Source organism: Pseudopipra pipra, chromosome 15, assembly GCF_036250125.1.
Source record: "Pseudopipra pipra isolate bDixPip1 chromosome 15, bDixPip1.hap1, whole genome shotgun sequence".
NCBI classification, from domain to species: Eukaryota; Metazoa; Chordata; class Aves; order Passeriformes; family Pipridae; genus Pseudopipra; species Pseudopipra pipra.
The window spans coordinates 2,160,402-2,182,694 of NC_087563.1; the positions used below are offsets into that span (position 1 = coordinate 2,160,402).

At 51.9% G+C, this 22,293-nt stretch overlaps 1 long non-coding RNA gene across 1 annotated transcript; it reads left to right on the top strand.

Annotated features, from left to right (window-relative positions):
* The first annotated feature begins 12,036 nt into the window (after positions 1 to 12,036).
* On the top strand, positions 12,037 to 15,446 carry LOC135422308 (uncharacterized). The gene is made up of 3 exons (XR_010434420.1): positions 12,037 to 12,163; positions 14,167 to 14,228; positions 14,304 to 15,446. It is a non-coding gene; the product is annotated as an uncharacterized LOC135422308 (long non-coding RNA).
* The last annotated feature ends 6,847 nt before the right edge of the window (positions 15,447 to 22,293 follow it).

Genomic DNA, 22,293 nt, shown 5'->3' on the forward strand with positions numbered 1-22,293 from the left:
CTCCCAGAGCAGCTCCTCCACCTTCCTCAGGCCTGGAATGCACCTGCAAGGAGGAACCTCAGCAAACTGGGAGAGAAAGAATAACATCATTGTGCCAGGTGTGACTCCTCTCTCCCTGCCAGGGCAGAGGGGAGTCTTTGGAAAACACATCAACACATTCTTTCCCTGGTGCCAGCAGCTTCCACTGGCAACCAGTTTGCTTAAGGGCTCACCTGGCAGAAGATCCCAAAGATGTGAGTGCTGGTAAGATCTTCACCCTGAGGAAAGAACGTGTTTCCTTTCCAGCTGAGGCTGAGGAATCTAATTGTGCTGTTCTTCCTAATTGAAATGAAAAATGCTGCCATATCAAGCCATTGAAAATATTGCAAGCTTATGTCTTATTAATTTACTGTGGGAGCTGTACCCTGAAATGTGAATAAAATCCTGAATGAGGTTGTTTGAGTTAATTCACAGGTTTTGATTTGAAATATCCTACCTTTTTGTTGAAATTTGTTGTTGCTGGGCAGGATGACAGTTTGAAGGTGATACCTCATTTTGGATTTTACAGATCCTATAAGTGTGAAAATGAATGAAACCTAAGAGTGTAATGTTGCATGTTATTCAATTATTATCCTTCAACTGGGTCCAGAGAGCTTCTCTGATACTAAATCCAGAGGTAGCTCAGGGACTCAGAGGAACCACAGTGAAACTTGAGCATGGAAACTACTGACCCCTCAAAGGATGGAGTTTCTCGAGCATTAAATGGTGCAAGCCCTGGGGTCCAATCCAGGCTTTGCAAAGTAAATGCAGTTTCCATCGAGTTCAGTGTGTGTTTTCCCCTCAGGCTGCTCCTGAGGAGGAGCCTGGTGGATTCACACACGCTTCTCTCCACACAGAGCAAAGTAGGAGCCTGGTAACTCATCAGAAGGAGCTTTTGCCTTCCATCAGGGTGGGAAAAGCACAGAGTCACCCTCCAAACCCATTGATGCTGCACATGACTGCCCCTGGCCATTGCCAGGGAGGGACACTGGGTGGGGATTCATACTTGGAGATGCAGCCTCTCATTTCATTGTTGCCCAGAGAAGCTGTGGCTGCCCCTGGATCCCTGGAAGTGTCCAAGGCCAGGTTGGACAGGGCTTGGAGCAACCTGGGCTGGTGGAAGGTGTCCCTGCCCATGGCAGAAGATGGAATGAGATGAACTTCAATGTCCCTTCCAACCCAAACTATGATTCTACGATCTCAATATCAGCTGGTGCCACCCTCTTACTGTTTCTCCTCAGCCTGGTGAGGATATTTGGTGCTGGGTGCACCTCCCCTCCATGCAGAGCAGGCTCCTTCCCTGGTCCTGGGCTCATCACACCTCACCCTCCCCATGCAGACACAGAGCCTCAGAGCCCAGTTCCAGCAGTGGCTTGGGAAGGAGAGCAGCACATGTGCAGAGTGGTTTTGGTTTCAGGGCATGGAGGGAGGGGTGCCTGTTTGGTTTATGATTTTTTTTCCCAAGTGCTACTCTATTTTTTTGCTCAAAATCACACTCTGCCTTAAGGAGGCTGTTTGTCACCGGGTATCCCTGATGCTGCTCCCAGAGGAACCAGAACTGCAGGCAGTGCAGATGAATCAGGTCTGCCAAGATAATTGTGGCAGATAAGAGAGAACCGAAGCCTCCAGCCCAGTGTGAGAGAGAGAAGCCTGCCGAGGGAAGAAGGGCTGGATCACAGTGCTGGGAGCTGGGTGTGCAGCCAGCCTGGAGAGCAGGACCCAGCACGCCCAGCCCCAGCCAGGGAGGCTCTTTGCACATGCCAACCACGCACACACCTCAGCTGACAGCGTTTGCTTGCCGGTGACAGGACAGAGGGGAAGAAAATGAGAGCTGGCTGGAACACGGGCTCCACAGTGAGAGCTCAGAACCAGCAGCAAAACCATCAGGAACATGAGAGGGGAGGCCAAAACATTCCCTCCAGCTCCCAGTGTGACCGAGCAGGTCTTTGTGCCTCTAATAGTTCCTCCATCAGTCTGCCAGAGCTGTGCTTTGCTGCTCAGAGCTCCTCAGCCCCGTGGTTATTGCTGGGTCACCTTTTGCAAAGGATTAGTGTCAATGTAAGCTGTGCTTGCAGGGTCACAGTGGCAGTGCAGGATGTGGCAGTGTGTTGCTGGGTTGTTTTCTCTTTTCCCAGCATTTGTTGCCAGGCACAGAGTGCCCAGCCACCAGTGATGCTGCCTCTTGGGACAGTTTTTGAGGAAAAACTTCCCAAACCTGTGATCTGCTGCTCTTCATCCAGGCTAAGGGGAAGGATGTGCTGCTGTTGCATTGCCCAGCTGAGCACCAGATTTTGGAGTTGGATAACCCCTTTCTTTGCTGCTTTGTAGCCTGGCACAGTAGCTCATTTGTGCTAATTGGGAAATAATGATAATCTGCTTCAGAATTGCCTCCTTGCTGGCCAGCAGGGATCAGAACCTCTGTGTCCAGACCCTCCCCAGCAGGGAGCAGGGCTGTGCCCCCCACCCCCTGTCCTCCCCCTCCTCCATGGCACTCCACATCACCCTGCTGTGATGCTGTGGCTTCATGTCTCTTCCTGCAGCACTGGCTGGTCCTGTGGCATCACGGTTTGATGTGGCAGACCACGGTTTCATCAGTGCCCACCACAAGGTGACCCTGGCAACTGCTCTGTCCCTGCACCCAGTGATCACCCTCGGGTTCAGTGCTGAGCACCCAGGCACTGCTGCCACAGCAGGGCAGGCAGAGGCACCGTGGGTGGGGACCCCGTGTTCTTGCCCCCTTGGGCACAAGGAGCAGAGGTGTCTCACAGAGGAGCTGAGTGACCTGAGGTTTGAGCAAAGATCATGCACCCACAAAGGAAAATAAAGCATTAGGGAAGATCTAACGCTGTTCTGTCCCATCTTTCACCTCAGCACAAATGGCCACTGTGCATTAAGGGAGGCAATAAAGGTGTTCTGTGCCTTTCCTCCTCCCAGGGCTGACCTGCTGCCCCCTCTCCAGCCATGCAGAGGTTTCCTGAGAGCCAAGTCCTGCTTGGGCACGAAGAGTAAGCCCAGAAAACATGGACTACAGGCCCGAGGCAGGAGGAGAAGGGAGGCCCTGGGTGAAGCATTGTGTTGCTGGGCAAGGGCTGGTGATCCATCAGCTGAGGAGGGAGGGTGTGGGATGATCAGAAGCCTGGTGCTGACCAGGTGCCTGGAAAAAGGGAACATGATGTGATTGTCCCACTCTGCTCTGCCCTGGGGTGGCCTCACCTCAACATTGGGGCAGTTTGGGGGGACACAATGGAAGGAAGGGATCGAGCCATTAGAGAGTGTCCAAAGGAGGGCAGTGATGATGGGGAAGGGCCTTGATTTGAAGCTGTGTGAGGACACTGGGGGCACTTGGTGTGTTCAGCTGGAGCAGAGGAGACTGAGGGGAGACCTCAGTGCAGTTCCAGCTGCCTGGGCAGGGGCAGAGGAGGGGCAGGGACTGAGCTCTGCTCTGGGGGACCAGGGACAGCAGCCAGGGAATGGCTGGAGCTGTGTCAGGGCAGGCTCAGGTTGGATCTCAGCCAAAGGTTCTTCCCCCAGAGGCTGGTTGGGCACTGCCCAGGCTCCCCAGGGCAGTGGGCACAGCCCCAAGGCTGCCCGAGCTCCAGGAGGGTTTGGCTGATCCTCTGGGGCACAGGGGGTGACTCTTGGGGATGGGCCTGTGCAGGGCTGAGGATTGGACTGGATGATCCTTGTGGGTCCCTTCCAGCTCAGCATATTCTGGGATTCTGGGATGGTGCAATGTGTGTGGATGTGGGGCATGGGCAGAGGCAGCAGTCCTGGCAGCTGTTGAGGCTTCCCAGCAGGAGCACTGGATTTTGCAGCACTCTCAGTTGTTTCCTGGTGTCCTCCCCTGCTCCTGCCCCCTGGCTGGGGGGCACAGCAGCTGGGCTACAGCCCCTTTACAGCTGTTTGCCCATGACCTGCTCATCCCTGCTGTGCTCCCCTCCCTGCCCCTGACACTGTGCCACTGCAGAGCAGCTCTCCAGGTGGTGGTTTGTGCCCATCTCCTCCTCTGCCTGGGTTTGCTCCTGCCTGCTGATGCTTTTTGAGCAAGAAAAACTGCTCCAGGGAAGCCTGGCTCTGCTGTGGTGCCTTGCTGTGGGTTTGGATGATGAGCAGTGGGGTCTGGTGATGGTGTGGAGCAAGGCAGGAGAAGTTAATGCCAGAGTGAGCATCCAAGGCAAAGTCATCGTGCTCAGAAAGCTGATGCAGACCCGCTGCAAAGAGGAGGAAAAGAGCCCCAGAGGAGAGAAGCCAAGCACAGGGTGTCCAACCCACGTCCAGGAGGGGATGGAGACATCAAGCCTGGTGCACCCAGCGGGCAGGAACGGGCTGGTGGAGGAGCTGATGGGATAACAGGGAGATTAAAGAGCGCTCTGGTGTGGACACAGTGTTTGGCCCAGCATGTGGTGAACCCTTGCACGTCTTGAAAGCAAATTTAAAGCAGCAGCGTGCTCCTGCTCTGCGTAAGCAATTAGCATCACATGGCCATGGTGATTTTCAGCTGGCACCTGCAGCCCAGAGCCAATTTAGCATGAAAATGCTCAGTGTGTAAACACAACCAGAATAGCCTCTTAGCTCCTGGGCCCTCTGTCCTTGGCGTGACATTCACTATTTACCAAAGTTGGGTTTTTTTATGCCCCAGCAGGGAACCATCCAGATTTCTCTGGAATCAAAGCCTGATGGCTGCTCTGATGTCCAGAACGACTGTTTCTGCTCGGCTGCTGCTGGACAAATATTGACTCCTGGCTACTGCAGGTCCATCCTTTCACTGATGACTGCTCAAGGCTACTTGGATAAACAAATGGCTTCTCATGAATATTCTTATTTTAACACATCCCTGGCATAGTAATATGTCTTGTATATAGTCTCATTATGCTTTTTCTTCCGCTGGCGGTTGGAGGTGACATTGTGGGGCACTTTGTTAGCACAGGAAACGAGTGTCCCACTGTGGAGGGTCACTTGTCCAGGGCAGAGTTCAGCTGTACAATTCTTGGTCTCTGCTTGACCCTGAGCAATAGATAAAAATAATCAGAGTTACTGCTCTTGCACGGGGGAGAGGATGAGCATCCAGCACAGTCCTGTCCACGACAGGGCTGCTGGATCATTAATTTAGTGCCTGATAATCCTGGTGGCCACAGCCCAGTTGCACCTGGACTGCTCCCCAAATCTTCCACTAGTGAGGCTGGCTGGTTGTTGTTCAGCCCATGACATGCAGGAGCCCTGTGGCTGCTTCCTGCCTTGCCAGGGGCCAAGGAATGACTGTTGTGTGGCACCATGGTGTGGCAGTTCCACCTTTCCTGCTGAAGTGGGACACACCGGGAGTTCCCTAGGACAGGTGACAGAGGTGAATCATAGAGTCATAGAATCATAGAATCACAGAATGGTTTGGGTTGGAAGGGACCTTAAAGCTCATCTCATTCCACTCCCTGCCATGGGCAGGGACACCTTCCACTGTCCCAGGAGGTTGCTCCAAGCCCCACCTTGGACACTTCCAAGGGGCAGCCACAGCTTCTCTGGGCAACCTGTGTCAGGGCCTCACCACCCTCACAGCCAAGAATTTCTTCCCAGTATCCAGTCTAACTGTGCCCTCTGGCAGTGGGAAGTCACTCCCCCTGATGCCCATTTCTCCTTCCCACTGTTGGAATGAGGATGCAGCCCACGGTCAGCCACCTTTGGAGGAAATGCTTCACCCTAACCTGAAGTTACTGAGCACGTGGAGACATCTCCTGCTCCTCCTGATGACAGCAGGACCTTCATTTTGCTGCAGTCAGTTACTTTAAAGTGGCAGGAAAACACCAGCATCCTGCTTTGGCATTGCTCCATGGACACTTTGCATGGATACAAATGGCTCCACAATGCTGAGCTGAAATGGAGGTGAGGCTGTTCCAATTATTTAGTGTAAATCAGAAGCAGAACCAGCAGAGAATGAATTCTTCCAGAATAGCTCCCCATACAAACCTTCAGGTCCAGAATAAAGAGCCTCTTAATTCTGGAATAATTACTCTAATTATTTGCAATGACTCCTTACTCAAATTTTGGGAAATATCTAAAAATTGTGCCTGTCCCTGTCACCCCAATGAGATCACACTGCTTCACAAAATCCAGAGGAGATGAAGTTACTGACTCCTCCAGGCAGCCTGCTTATTTTTTAATCCATTTACAGTGTTTTGATTCCATGGTGATAAGGACTTTATAAATGCTAATTGATAAATGAGATGGAGTTTATATTGCCTCATACAGGGCAGAAATAGTCAACTGCATACAAAATTGCTATTATTTAAAAATCTGACAAGATTTTCCATCCTGGAGTTGATGCAGTGAATAAACTCCGGGTGGACACGTCCTGTGACGTGTCAGCACTGAGTGCTCTGAGCAGCTGGGCTCTCAGCTCTGGATGGTCAGGAAACCACCCAGGGATCCAGAAACATCTGTCACACATCTCACAGTTAATATGGGCAGCTCCACAGGCTTTAATCTTCCCTTCTCCTCTCTTTTCTGCCTTCCCTGTGAGGATCAGGCAGCCCAGCAGCCATCCAAGCACCGGCTTGGGAAGGGGAAAAACTCTGGTTTAACTCACCCCATGGATAAGCTGCCTTCAAAGGAGGAGTCTGGGGCTTTGGCTTCAGTCACTCAGAGGTGCTTTGTTACAGCAGGAGAAGAAAGAGGCTCGGGGAGACCTTAGAGCCCCTTCCAGGGCCTAAAGGGGCTCCAGGAGAGCTGGAGAAGGACTTTGGACAAGGGCATGGAGTGACAGGAGAAGGAGGAATGGCTTCCCACTGCCAGAGGGCAGGATTAGATGGGATATTGGGAAGGAATCCTTCCCTGGGAGGGTGGTGCAGCCCTGGCACAGGTTGCCCAGAGAAGCTGTGGCTGCCCCATCCCTGGAAGTGTCCAAGACCAGGTTGGATGGAACTTGGAGCAACCTGGGCTAGTGGGAGGTGTCCCTGCCCATGGCAGAGGGTGGCACTGGATGATTTTTAAGGTCCCTTCCAATCCAAACCATTCTGTGTCTCTGTGAATACAAACATGGTTTTAGGATTTTTAGTACTTCTGTGCTGTTTATTTTTCTTGCACATGGCCTGGTTTAACTCCTGCTGAATCCAAAGGCACCCTGGAAGTGACCCAGCCTGCCCAGTGAGGTGTGCACTGCTCCTGAAGGAAATGGGTGACTTACCATGCTGGCAAGCCAGAAACTGAGTTTACAGTCAGAAAAATATGCAACATTTATACAAACTCTTGCAGGCTTGCTCAGTGCTTTAATGGAAGGGCCTGCAAAGTTAATGAGACGTACAAAATTCAGAACCATCTTCTCTGTCACACCTGGAGGCTCTGACTGTGTTTTACAGCTTTTGATGGCCTGTTCTCCAAATCCTGCCACCAGAACCACCCAGAGGTTGCAGCCCCCTGATCCTTGCTCCGTGTGATGCTGTGACCTGGGACGGGGGGCACTGCAGAGCCCCAACACCGTGTGGATGTTCCCGTTCCCGGAGCGCCGGGGAGCACCCCAGGGATCCTGGGAGATGAGCAGCCTGCAGAGCCTTTATGAGCTCCTTCCTTTTCCTTCTGCCTGCCTAGCCCAGCCTGGCTGCCTCTCAAGCCCGTGTGAACAAAGGCTCTGTGATGCCGGAGCGTGTCAGCCCCAGCACACATCAGTCCTTTCCCCCATCAGTGGGGAATGCGGCACATTCTGCCTTGTTTTGTCTCTCCTTCTGGTCCTGCACCGGGTGACAGACACCGGTAATTAATTGCCTCGGTGGCTGTTTTAGCTGCAGTCTCTCGCTGGAGCCACGGCATAAAAAATAGAAGTTGAATTCATGTCTCAGCCCCGCCGTACAATTCCCTCTCTCTGCTCTGTGAGCACAACGCGAGCAGCAGCTCCAGACGTCGGGCTGGGGAGCCAGGATGGCGCTGCTGCTATTTTTGCCAAGTGCTGACATTAGTCACACTAAAAAAGGAACAACTGCCTCTCACCTCACTGCAAAACCAGCTCCCCGAGCTGCCCCAGCACCCCCAGGAAGGTGCTCCCTGCCTTTGGGAGTGACCACACACGGCCAATACAAAACAGGGTGTCCACTGTAAAAAAAAAAACCACCTCAGTGGGTGTGGGACTGTTCTTCCCACCTGGAAAATGGAGTGATGGCAGCCCTTGGTGTGGGCACGTGGAGCAGCACCATGGGAATGGCACACTGGGGGTCCACGCTGAGCCTGATGGATTATAAACCTTGTATTTCCAAAAATTAAGGCTGAAACTTCTACTTTCACCACCCAGCAAGTCCCTGAAGATTTAGTCCATGGTGAAGCTCGTTGCAGACATTTTATACATAACTGTAAGCACAGTAATAAAACATGTTATATGAGCTACAAGACATGGTAATAAACAACCCCTGGTGATCTATCAGTCTAAAAGACCCCATCAGGATTTATTAAAACTTGTGTTAATCATTTCTGCTTGCCTTTCTGGACCTAAAAGCCTGCAAGCAGGAAGCTTTGAACAAAAAGCCAGCACAAAGAAAAGCCTTCCAAAAAGGAAGGTGGTTTATTACCAGCCCTGGCAGCAAAGGTACACGTGCATTTTAGTGGGCATGGGATTGCTGCAAAGAGGTTTTTGGAGTGTCTGTGATGGTCTGGAGGGAGAAGCAGCCACTGACAGCCTGCAGGGAGGGTGTTGATGCAGTGTGATGTCCCCCAACATCTGCTGTTGCTCCAGTGGCTGCATCAGGAGGAGCAGAACTGGTCATCTTCACCTTGTTTGCTTATGAAAATTGCTAAAGTTGCTGTTAATGGGACCCGGGGAAGAGCCACACGCAGCAATTATCCCGGCTTACCACGATTGACTGAAGTTGTCCAAAAATCACTAAGACAAAGCAAATCTCCCCCTGCCATTAATCCTCTCATAGCCAAGGCAAGAGCTCACAAAGTCTATTCCCAGGGCTGTGTGGCCCTGTGCTGTCACTCACAGGCTGAGGAACTGTAAACAGCCCATCAAATCCCAGCTTATATCCCCTCTGCCACCCTCACAGGTCTTTATGCTGTTTACACTGCTGGAAGTAGAGACACTCCAGGAGAAAAATATCAGCTGGGACCAGGCTTTGGCCCAGAGTCCATCCTGTGGTACCAGTGCTCAGACCAAGCATTTGTCAGCGGCAAAACAGGCTGGAAAAACAGTGAAATCAGGCAAATGCACGGACAGTTTGGTACAAGGGCACTCTTTGGCAAAGAGACATTGCAATTCGTTCCAGGCAGGGATAAAACAAAGCCTTCTACTTCTGAAGGGCCTGGAAATGCAGTGGAATATTACTCAAGAAATAAGTGTGAGCCTGGCAGAGGAAATCTGTGCTTCCTGGCAGGAGGTTTGCTCACGACAGAACTGAAGTTCTCACAGAAACCTCGAATTATGAGATGTTTGTTCTGAGGAACAGATGACATCCAAAGCAATATTAGAAGGAAATCAGCCCCCGATTTTCTCTCTTGCCATCCCAGGTGGAGAGCAGCAGGCATTGCCAATGTTGATTTAGCAGGAAGGACCTCGGATGTGCTGGAGGGTTTGCTTGGCAAAGGCTTTTTCCCCTCGGATTTTGACATGATCTCTACTCAAGTACAAGCAATCTGCATTAGGCACAGGGCTGGCACTCCCAAAGCTCATTTTTGCAAGGATCTGCTGGTCCCCAGAGCTGATGGTGAGAACTGTGATCCTTCCCAAGTGTCCAGGTGTCTCCATCGCCACTGGAGCAGAGAAAGGGTGATCCCTGCCTGATGGAGAGGACCAGATTTGCAGCCAAAGCCACTGGAAAACCCAAACTTTGAACTCTCAAGATCCCTATCCCGAACAATTCTTTTTTTGACAAATTGGGAAAGCTGGGGTTGTTCAGCCTGGAGAAGAGGAGGCTTTGGGGAGGCCTCATTGCTGCCTTCCAGGAGCTTAAGGAGGCTTATAAACTGGAGGGAGAGGGACTTTTTGTATGAGCAGATAGTGCCAGGGGGGAGTGGCTTCCCACTGCCAGAGGGCAGGGTTAGATGAGATATTGGGAAGAAATTCTTCTCTGTGAGGGTGGGCAGGCCCTGGCACAGGCTGAACAGAACCAGTGCCCTCAGCTTTCCCTCAAGGCCCTTCACCACCCTGGATGCCCCCTGGCTGTGGGGGGGCATGTGGTGTGTCTGTCCTGTGCCTGCAGGTGCTCAAACACACAGAGTTTATCCCGTGTGTCCATGTTGGTGTCATCCCACAGCTGGACACACGTGTGTGCACCTGCAGGAGCCAGGGCGGGGATGGGGCAGCTCCTCAGAGGGACTTGCTGAGGATCTCCCTGTCCCTTTCCTGGTGAATTATAACCTCTCCACCCAGAGCTGGGCACGTGTAGAGTTAATGCTGAGTGCCTGTGTTGGTGATAAAGCAGTTGATTTATCAGAACTGCCACCCAGCAATCGCGGGGGAATCGGAGCTCTCGCGCTTCCCACGGAGCTGCAGCACCAATGCCACGCTCCTAACGTGGGTTTGGGATGCAGCAGCACGCCAAGAGAACCCTGGGATGGGCAGGGACAGGCATGAACTGAGGAGAAACAGCACCCACCTGCACATCTGGGCAGCTGCAGCAGCCCACCGACCCCAGGGAAGGAGGGGGTTTCCACAGGAAAGGGAAGAGAAAAGGAAAGAGCTTTCACGAGCAGGAGTCATGAATTTCCTGAGGAAATCAAATAGCAGCTATTGCAAAATTAGAACCATGGAATGCTTTGGGTTGGAAGGGACCTTAAAGCTCATCTTCTTCCAAAACCCCTGCCATGGGCAGGGACACCTTCCTAGCCCAGGTTGCTCCAAGCCCCATCCAACCTGGCCTTGGACACTTCCAGGGATCCAGGGGCAGCCTCAGCTTCTCCAGGCAACCCTGGTGAGCCAATGCTGAAGTGAATTTTGGTGATCCTGAATCTGCCATGGCTGATGGGGACACTTGCATGCAGAGCTTTGCTGCAGCATGGACACATTGGGAGACTCAGCCCAGGCTTGAGCCAGGAAAAAAGATGCTAGAGAAAAGGCCAGAAGAGGCACTGGGATGCAGCAGAGCCCGCAGTCAAACAGGAGCTTCAGGTGCAGGGAGCTGTGGTAGCAGGTACCAGGATCCTGCCTCGAGGCTGAAGGCCACCATGGCCATCTGCTCTGCCCTCCCTGCAGCCACGTCCCGGGCCTGGGGCAGGAACCACGGCCACGGCACGGGGGGCAGGGCTGTGGCAGCCCAGGAGGCCACAAATCACCACGTCTGCCCCTGCACTGTGGCAACCCCTCGTCTGGGGTGTGTGTGTATCTGTGTATTCCTTCTGACATTTTTATTAGGATGAGATAGTTCCCCTGAAGGGGGATGAATAATGAAAACGCAGCCTCTGGATGTAGGAAAGCAGGGAAGCAGTGACTGCTCTGCCTGAAGACACCTCTCTGCAGTGCATGTCCCCTTCTCCCAGGCCCCAGTGCTGGCTCCTGGCCTCTGCCTGCCCAGAGCCACCACCACACCCACCCTGTCCTCCTTCCACAGCACGTCTGCCCTTCCCCTGACATCCCTCCAGTGCCTCTGTCTCATCTCCAGGGCCTCTCATTCCAGAGGGATGCTCATGGATGTTTGGTCTCCTCTGCTGCCCCTCCTGCCCAAGCACCCGGTGTTGGGTTGAGGACATGGAGCAGGGAAGGGAACAGCTTTGCAGGCTCCTGGAGGTGATGTCTGCCAAGGGGGTGTTTTGGAAGGCAAGAAGTAGAGGTGGGATGTGAAATCCACCTGTGTGCATTGCTGGGAAGCCTTGGGAAGCTGGAAGCACACGGGAGCAGCGTGGCTGTGCTCACACCCAGGGCTTGGGTGGGTGGGCAAAGGGGAGGTTGTGGTGGGAACAGGGGGAGCAGCTGCCCCCCATCAGCTGCTGTTGGAGGAAGCTCCCACCAGGCACTGTGCATGGGAGCACTGATGCCACGGGCTGGGTTTGGAGATCAGAAAAAAAATCAACAGTATCAGTTTCCATGGCAACCCTGCTCCAGAGCCAGAATGGAGCACCACGGCCCCATCACTGCTCCGGGTGGGAAGGCCCTGCAGGGGTGATGGGTTTTAGACAAAACAGTGCCCCCAGCACTGCTTGGCACCAGGGGAGAGGCTGGACTGGAGACCTGTGGGCTGCAGTTGGTTCTGCAGAGGATAGGGTGTGGGGCTGAAGCCATGCATCCCATCCCACCCCATCCCATCCCACCCCATCCCATCCCACCCCATCCCATCCCATCCCATCCCACCCCATCCCACCCATCCCATCCCATCCCATCCCATCCCACCCCATCCCATCCACCAAACCCACAGCCCACATCCTCCACAGGGCAGAATGCTGCTTTTTTTAACTGGGAATCCCCTTTCCCACCCCAGGGGCAGGTGCAGAGGGGTTTGAAGCCTGAGGACCTTCCCGAGGTATGGTGGATGGCTGGTGGGATGTGAAATCCCGTGGCCACAGCAATCAATAGCACAACACAAAGCCATTTATATCCCTCTAAAGGGAGCACACGGAGCAGAATTAGTTACACTAAAATGTCTGTCGCAGAGTATTAATTGGGTTACTAAATATGTCACTGTGAATGTACTTTACAGGCAGCATAAATTTCTGTGTTAATAAGGAGCATTGCTGGCCCTGGCTGTGGTTGCCCATCACGGTGGGAGATCTGCTGGCTCAGGGCTCCCCTGACCTGGCTGGTGCTGTTGCTGGTCCCCTTTGGTGCCTCATTCCTGGGAAACCTGTTCCCTGCTTGCCAGAGTTGTCCTGATGGAAACAGCCTCTGTCCTCCCCAGGGAGCAGAGCCACAGCTCAGCCCGTTTGCCAGGACCTTTGGAAGGTCAGAGCTTGGCTCCTCCTCACTGGGATGAGGAAGAAGGTCTGGGGGTGATGAGCCAGGTCCTCTGTGCAGGAGAAATGGATGCACAAGGGATCTGGGGGGGGCTTTGGGGTTTCCCCATGGGATTGTGCTGCTGCCACTGCCTGCACTGCAGGGGTCATCAGGACAGTGGGACTGGGCAGGAGTCGTGGTCCCTGAGCATCTACTCTGGGCTCTGGGCTGCTGGGATGGGCCCTGCAGGGGCAGTGGCTGGAGGTCAAAGCACCCCCAAAGGTCCAGTCCCCTGTTCAAATGCAGACCCACAAGCACAGAGTGTAGTTCTGGACCTCACACAGTTGCCTTGCTCAGTTTGCTCCATTTCAGCATTTCTCCCCTTTTCCTTGTACATCTGCTGCTATCAAATCAGGGAATCATGGAATGGTTTGGGTTGGAAAGGGCTTTAAAGCTCATTTTGCTCCACCCTCCTGCCATGGGCAGGGACAGCTCCCACTATCCCAGGTTGCTCCAAGCCCCGTCCAACCTGGCCTTGGACACTTCCAGGGATCCAGGGGCAGCCACAGCTTCCCTGGGCAACCTGTGCCAGGGCCTCCCCACCCTCACAGGGAAGAATTCCTTCCCAATATCCCATCTATCCCTGCCCTCTGGCAGTGGGAAGCCATCCCCTCTGTCCTGTCCATCCATCCCTTGTCCCCAGTCCCTCTCCAGCTCTCCTGGAGCCCTTTTAGGTGCTGGAAGGGGCTCTAACCCTTTTTTAAACAGACACATTCACCTTCCTGGTTGCTTCAGATTATTTTAATTCTTGCAATGAACAAGTTAAAAAAAAAAAAAAAAAGAAAGATATATAAGATATAAGCCTTCCCAGAAATGTGAGCTCCTGCCTCCGTGCTACCCAAGGGGCTCCTGAAGGCACTGGCAGTTGGAGAGTGGAATCTCATCTGTAAGTCACCCTGCCCCTGGCTGTTGTGGGGTGGTCACAGAAGGGAAGCAATCCTGGTTTGACATGAAATATTTAACTGTATCTAAGTTACAGCTGGCACACATCCACTGCAAACAAACAGCCGTGCAAGAGCTGAACTGTCAGTGGATGCCTATGAAATGCCTATGAAGAGAAGGGAGAAAAACACAGCTTTCAGCATTAAATATATCACTGCAACACGCTCCCTTTAGTTTAAAGAACCTCCAAGGGCAAGTCTTTGACCCTGCAGCCTCGTTGCTCAGAGTCATCTTGGACAGGGACATATTGAAAGGGCAATTATTGAGTTGGTGACACTTGAGTTTGAATTTTTGTTGGTTTTTTTTTCTTTTAGTGAGGCAAACTGAAGACAGAAGCAAATAGACACAAGGAAAGAAAAGGGCACAGAGAAAAAAGGTAAAAATATCATTTGCCGTATACTTTGGCTTAGTTACTGAAAAATGTCAAGCCTACAACCTGCTCTTGTTTCAGATTTGAAAGGCAAGCTTTGGCACAGGGCTGGCAGCAGCCAGCAAGTTTACCACGGGATCCAAGCCAGACACTTCTTAGGGAGGCAAGTGAGATGACAGGAGGAAGCACAGGAGATAATCTGGGATGAAGAGCTGCAGTGGAGGCTCCTGGTTCAGCACACTCCCCTCGGGCCAAGTCAGTCACCCCAGGAAAGGAGGGGACGTCACTGGGGCACCAGCAGAGCTGGACTGCTCCCTGTTCCGAATTCCCTGCTCCTGAGCCATGTGCAGGCTATATAGAGGATTCCTCCTCCTTTTCCTTCCGTGCCAGTGACTCACACGGAGCTGAGAAGTAAAAACGAAATTTATGCCTAAACATTGTTATTTTAGGATCATGAAAAACAGATTGTTCACTAGGTAACAAGAGAACAACTTGCCAGACACATGTAGGGGTCACGACGACTGTGATTCATCTCCCTAATCTGGCAGGTATCTAGAGCCACTCAATGCCTGGCAGTGACTCACATCAACTGCTCCCAAGCACCTTTCCAAAACCACAAGATCTCTTCCCTCCTCCGTGACTGTGAGTTTTTCACACAGGGTGAGGAGAAAGCAGCCAAGCACTTGCCACGTGTCTCACCTGAAGACAAGAGGACGCCGTCAAATCTGGGTTTGAGATCTGCGCTCGGATTGCAAAACACAGACGTGCTGCCCCCCGGACATCAGCACGTTGGAGAGCTCCCTGATGGATCCTGCTTGTGCCTGAGGGACCGACTTCCAGCTTCAACACCTCTGTGGCCTTCTGGACCAGAAGCATCTCCAGGGGGATTCTCTGAGACACACCTCTGGAATGAGCCCCTGGGAGAGCAGCAAAGCTTCCTCACGTGTGCTGAGCACACACATGCAGGTCTCGGTCTTGGGGTGGTGACAGGATGTTGGGAGGAAACAGGAGAGATGCTCAGGGAGTCTGTGGGATCCTGAGGCTGGATAAGCACAGGACAAAACCAGATCTTCTGGAGAGTGACTGGTGCAGAGTTTGGGAGTGTGAGATTCCCAATGACTCTTCCAAATGAGGGGAAGGGGAGAGGCAGACACTGAGCTCTGCACTGTGGGGACCAGGGACAGGACCCCAGGGAATGGCTGGAGCTGTGTCAGGACAGGGTCAGGTTGGATACTAGAGTATTAGAATATTAGATATGAGATATTCTTCCCCCAGAGGCTGGTTGCTCCCCAGGGCAGTGGGCACAGCCCCAAGGCTGCCAGAGCTCCAGGAGGGTTTGGATGATCCTCTGGGGCACAGGGGGTGACTGTTGGGGATGGGCCTGTGCAGGTCTAGGAGTTGGACTGGATGATCCTGGTGGGTCCCTTCCAGCTCAGGATATCCTGTGATCCTGTGATTCTGTGATTCTGTGATTCAGAGCAGAGTCAGTGGGAGTGGGTGGGAGATGAATTAGGACATGATCTGCAGAGCAGGGACAGAGTGAGGGGGACAGGTGACATTACATAGGCTGCTTGGAGAGGTGGCGAAAACACCAGTTATTCCCTTCCACATCACATGTGGTGCTTGGAGGAGTGGAGGAACAGGGCAAGGCTGCCCAGACACCCCCAGCTCCATTGGCATCACCAACACGACCCACACTGCAGGTTGTTCCTCACCACAGAAGCAGTGGGACCTTCTTCAGGACCATGATCCCACCACTCCCCAGGTGTGAGCGAGTTGAAGGATGCAGGGTGATGTCACCATTCATTTCCTCACACTGCTAGAGGGGTCTGGCCTCCTCCCACCACCCCCTCTGCAGCAGATGGTAAAGGGATCCTCCCAAGAGAAGATCCTCTGGCAGATCAGAGGCTGAAATAGAGGTTGGGTGGGGTTTTGGTGGGCAGGGTCTTCTGCAGCTGAAAGGAGATGCCAGAGCAGGGAAAGGGAGGAGGTTGGCAGGACTAAATGTGCTGCTCTGTGCCTTCCCAGGGAATTGCCTCAGCACAAAGGCATGTAGGTGTCCTGGAAAAGTCTTGGGGGGTTGTTTCGTGCCAACCAAGCCTCTGCCATCTTAGGATTTTAGTCATCTGTATTGCCAAGGGTTTGGGACAGATCTGACCTAAATTTTAGGCTGAGAAATCACAGTCTCTCTGCTATTTTATCACTAAACAAACCGATGCAGGTTAAATCCACAGAAAAAAGCAAACCTGTCCTTCCAAACTGCCTTTATCTGGAAAAGCCTGGGTCCCACTTCCATTTATATTCCAGGGAAGAGACCTGAGCTTTAATGTCAACACATTGAATTAAAGGGTTTTTCATTAGTTACGAGGAAGGTGAAAATCATCTGCTGGAATGTGATTTGCAGCAGGAAGCTGCAGGGAGATGATTGTGTGTCTTATGCAACAGGTTTCTGCTCTTCTCCCAGGTGAAGACAGGCAGGTCCTGATGCAGAAGGTGGAGAGCTGAGAGCCAGGGCTTGTCTGAGCTGATGTAGGAGGTGTGTGGCTTCCAGGACTCCACCACTGTCCCCTCCAAAATATGGAATGTGGCAATGCTCCAAGCCTTGAGACTGGAGACCAGAGGTTTTAGCATCTGACTTTGGAGCTGGGAAGCAGCTGGAGAGCATTCAGGGGCAGGCCCCAGGGGCTGGCTGGGTCCAGGATATGTTGCTTGTCATGTATCCCACACTGTGTGTGGGGGGTGTCAAAGTGCTGAGAAGAGGAGATGAACACCCAGAACAAGTTGGGTTTTGGGGGATTGTTTTGTGGGCTCTTTGAAGGGCTCAGCCAGCCAAAGGGGATTCAGGCAGTCAGGGTCAGCCAAGTCTCTGACTAGAGGGTCTTGAAGACCCCCCCTGCAGAGCTGCCTCCAGCTCTGGGATCCAACAGCACAAGGACGTGGAGCTACTGGAGAGGGTCCAGAGGAGACCACGGAGATGCTCTGAGGGCTGGAGCCCCTCTGCTCTGGAGCCAGGCTGGGAGAGCTGGGGGGGTTCCCCTGGAGAAGAGAAGGCTCCAGGGAGAGCTGAGAGCTCCTTGCAGGGCCTAAAGGGGCTCCAGGAGAGCTGAGAGGGACTGGGGACAAGGGATGGAGGGACAGGACAAGGGAATGCCTTCCCACTGCCAGAGGGCAGGGATAGATGGGATATTGGGAAGGAATTCTTCCCTGTGAGGGTGGGGAGGCCCTGGCACAGGTTGCCCAGAGAAGCTGTGGCTGCCCCTGGATCCCTGGAAGTGTCCAAGGCCAGGCTGGACAGGGCTTGGAGCAACCTGGGCTGGTGGAAGGTGTCCCTGCCCATGGCAGGGGGTGGATGAGATGAGCTTTAAGATCCCTCCCAACCCAAACCAAGCTCTGATTCCATGAAGACAGAGCTGACATCCAAGGACCATTTGTGTGTATCTGATGGTTTTTTCCCTGTAGCAGCAGCAGAAAGGCTCTTTCCATCACTGGAACTGGGAGGATGCACAGGGCCAAGGATGCAGGATATGGGGATGCATTGATTCAATAAGGAAAAACAGGTCTATGCAGCTGCACACACTCAATTTACACTATTTTACTGGGCTGTTTTTATTTTTTATTACACTATAAAACAAGAATAAGTGATCAGAAACAAAAGAATTTAGTTATCATCTGTCAAAAACAAGACAGAGAGAGAAGCAGTGCAATAAATTGCAGAGTCCATAAAAAATTCCAGAGTATTAACCAAAGTGCTGCAGAGCAGACAACAAGTAATGATAAAGCTGAACACAATTATGGAAGAAAAAATTTATTTTAAAATACTGGAATATTCTCAGCTGAGAAACATTGCTGATCTATGGTTTAGTTGGCTGGATGAAATAAGTTTGGCATTAAGGGGAGGAAAGGAGAAGAAAGGCTGAATTTGGAAACAAGTCCTACACAGGTCATGTTTAGGAGAGGGAGTACTAGGGGTTTTCCTTTCCATACTCTCTGAATATGTGGCTGACACATCATCTGGCCCAATTAATGTGACACATGAAATCTCTGCATGTCCCAGCCCTGCTCTACATCCCAACCTACTGAATAATAAGTCCCATTTTTCTCTGACACAGCCTGTGAACCCAGAGACACAAATTCCAGAATCCCAGAATATGCTGAGCTGGAAGGGACCCACAAGGATCATCCAGTCCAACCCCTGGCCCTGCACAGGCCCATCCCCAAGAGTCACCCCCTGTGCCCCAGAGGATCAGCCAAACCCTCCTGGAGCTCTGGCAGCCTTGGGGCTGTGCCCACTGCCCTGGGGAGCCTGGGCAGTGCCCAACCAGCCTCTGGGGGAAGAACCTTTGCCTGAGATCCAACCTGAGCCTGCCCTGACACAGCTCCAGCCATTCCCTGGCTGCTGTCCCTGGTCCCCCCAGAGCAGAGCTCTGTCCCTGCCCCTCCTCTGCCCCTGCCCAGGCAGTTGGAACTGCACTGAGGTCTCCCCTCAGTCTCCTCCAGCTGAACACACCAAGTGCCCTCAGTGTCCTCACACACCTTCAAATCAAGGCCCTTCCCCATCTCCCTGTCCCTCCTTTGGACACTCTCCAATGGCTCAATCCCTTCCTTCCATTGTGTCCCCCCAAACTGCCCCAATGTTGAGGTGAGGCCACCCCAGGGCAGAGCAGAGCAGGACAATCCCCTCCCTGATGCCCCAGGACAGGGATGTCCCTCCTGGCTGCCAGGGCACTGCTGATTCAGGGACAACTTGCAAAACTCCACAGTCTGCAGCACTTTGGGAGCAAAACCCAGCTGGACACTCCCTGGTATTGTCCCTTTCTCAGTTTTCCAGGCTGACACGAGATGCAGAGGCTGACAGGGAAACAGTGAGTTCGAGGATTCCAAGCACATTGACCAAGTAATTTGGGATAATCAATTACCCATTCCATGGTCCTAATGGCTCTTTAGATCTCATTTCGCTCAGTGCAACTGAGAACTCGAGTGCTCCACTATACAATTTATTAATGAAAATTCGCTTTATAGCAATTTTAAAAATTATGGAATTGAAAATAAAGATGATTAACAGGGCCTGGAAAGACTCAACACACACATCTAAGGGTTTAGAACTTTGTTGGGAATCAGTAAATCTAATCGATGAACAAATGTTATATCAGTATTAATATTAACATAGTGGTAACTTATTCTAATTATTGCATAACCTATTTTGGAGGGGTAATTTTTATATCAGCATGAGCTGTTGGTCTTTAATCTTTCATTAATTTCATTCATAGCCTTATATTAATTTGCCAATCAAGCTTTATATTTGAATTAAAAGCTCTGGGACTTGGACGTGTCAAGTCAACCAAATGATTTCAAAATCGGGATTTAGGAATTTAGACAGTTACTTAATTACTGCAAACATTAAGAGCATTCACAACTGCCTTTCCCTCATCATGATACTCGTGGTCACACCCTTCTGCTCACCAGTTTTGCTCCTTCTGAGGCTTCATTTTTTTCAAAGAGCAGATGCACCAGAAAAAAAGGGTCTTATGGAAAAGAAAACCGAGAATATGGACTGTGAAATAAATGAGTGGTCTGCATCACATGTGATCTGCAAGTCATGTCACATTTGAAGAGCAGCTCTAATTAGTGCAATTCTTAATTATCAAGGCGCATCTTTGCCAGTTTGTCTTTCAGATGAGCAGAGGGACAGGTGGGTCCTCTCAAGATGTGGCTGCTGAACTGACTCGGGTTTGCTTTTTCCCCCTGTCACTGTTCCTCACCAGATGAGATACTGGGAAGAAATCCTTCCCTATGAGGGTGGGGAGGCCCTGGCACAGGTTGCCCAGAGAAGCTGTGGCTGCCCCTGGATTCCTGGAAGTGTCCCAGGCCAGGTTGGACAGGGCTTGGAGCAACCTGGGCTAGTGGAAGGTGTCTCTGCCCATGGCAGGGAGTGGGACAAGATGAGCTTGTGTGATTCTCTTCACACCAACCCAGTCATGACCATATTTGTCATATTTATAAGTGCAAGACGAAGTTAAGGCTGAGTGTGGGACCTGAAGGAGGATGATTGTTGGATTCCAAAAATTGGATATGAGAAAAAGAAAAACTGCTAAGTTTAAACAAAGCCTTGGGCTGACAGAGACTGGGGGAAAACCTCCATCTGGAGTCCAGACAAGGATCCATTGATGACAAGGATTTGGAATGTCCTGCCCAGGCTTGGAGAAAACATGCCCTGATCTCATCAAACCTGTGCAGAAAACCTTTTGTGTTTTCTCTCTCCCTTTGTGTTACCTGTTCCCCCCTGTAAAATCCCCCAAGAAAAAGTAGGATTTTTCCTGTGATGTGATTGTAACACCCCAAGATTTGTTAATCTGGGTTTTCCCCTTATGTCATCCTCATGAACCCCCCCAATTTTAATAGCATGGATATGTAAACCCTAAACCCCTTAAATATGAACTTGTGAGTCCAATGAGGGGTTCCAGTTTCTCACCTCCCCTGGGATCCTCTCAGCATTATTGACCCCCTCAGATGATGGAGTTATCACACCAGGCAGGAGCACATTTGGCCATGGCTGGGTCACTCCTATCTGCTTCCAGGGGCTCCAAGCCCATGCATCTCTGTAATGTGCTACTTGTAATGCTGCTATCTCGTGACCTTAATGCCCAGCTCCTGCCTCCTGGGTATGAATATCATGAATATCAAAGTTACTGCACTGTTTACATTGGGTTAGAAAATTGATCCCATCCCACCCACAGGCACTACCTTGTTTTCCAAGGTACATATCCTTCTTATTAGTAATTTATAGGCAGCATTTGATATTGCTGACAGGGTGGGGCAAGGAGCAGTGGCAGGAATGCTGTCAGCATGGCAACGTGGATATGGAACTGGGAGGCCTTAGGATGCTGGCTTGACTCAGGTGGGATCAAAATGATCCCTTTCCTCTTGCACGCAGCCTTATCCTCCTCATATTGGCTGCAACAACTCTGCAGAGTCCAAACAACCTGCAGGAAAAGCTGTGAATTAAATTCACCAAAAAAAAAATTTCATTTGCTACTGGAAGTGAAACAGGAGCCTTAAATCGAGGCAACCTGCTGCCTCAAATGCCTTTCTCACCTATGGGGTGAGAATCCATGGCTTCCTTGAAACAGGAGACATCTCCAGGAGTGAGGGACACCGACACAGCAGAGCTGGAGGCACAGGAGCACAGCAGAGAGCAAAACTTGTTGATATTCTGCCCATCCTACCAGGGCTGCAACTGGCTGTGAACCTCAGGTACAACCTGAGGGATCTATCCCAAAGCCACTCAGTATCTACCCAAGTGCTGCAATGATTTCTAAAGAGTTAGGAAGCCCAGGGATGTGTCAGGGATTTGAGGTGGAGAGGAGCAGGCACTGAGGAGGGGATGGAATTTCCCTCTGTAAATGACGAGGTCAACACTGGATCTTAAGAAGCCCATATATGTTCCCTGTCCAGGGTCTGCTGAGCACCAGCTTGGACCTGAATTCAGCTGTGCTCTGCCCTCCATGCAAACCCCGATCTCCCACGGTGGGACTTCCAGGAGAAGCAGCAGCTCTGGAGTCGCACTGGCATTTCAGCATCCCCGCGTGCCTGTGACGAGCCTCTGACCCGAGTCGAGGCACACCGAAGCTTCAAAAGCCCCCTTCCTTTGCAGAAGGCAGCGAGGGGAGCTGGTGGCTCCAGCCCCCCGAGATGCAGAGGCAGACACGAGCCGGAGGTGCCTCTGCTCCGCACGCCGCGGCACTCGCCCGCTTTCATCCTCCCGGTGTAAGTGCTGCAGTTCTGGCAGCAGCCTGAGGGCAAATTGTTTGGAAAGTTTGAGCAAAGCAGGTTCAGCGGCTTCAAAGTAGGAAGGGGATGACAAAAATACATAATTGCCTTCTTAAGAAAATAAAAAGCAACTTTCTTTTGGCAGATTGGCAAGTACACACTTCCTACGCGCTCTCCCTTCTACCCAAAACATGATTCCAGCCTTATTTTTATTTCAGGAACTGTGAATTATGAAAGGGCTCTCCCCTACCTCTTCCTCTGCCTTTTTCTCTCTCCCTCCAACTCTTTCCCTCCCTCCCCACTC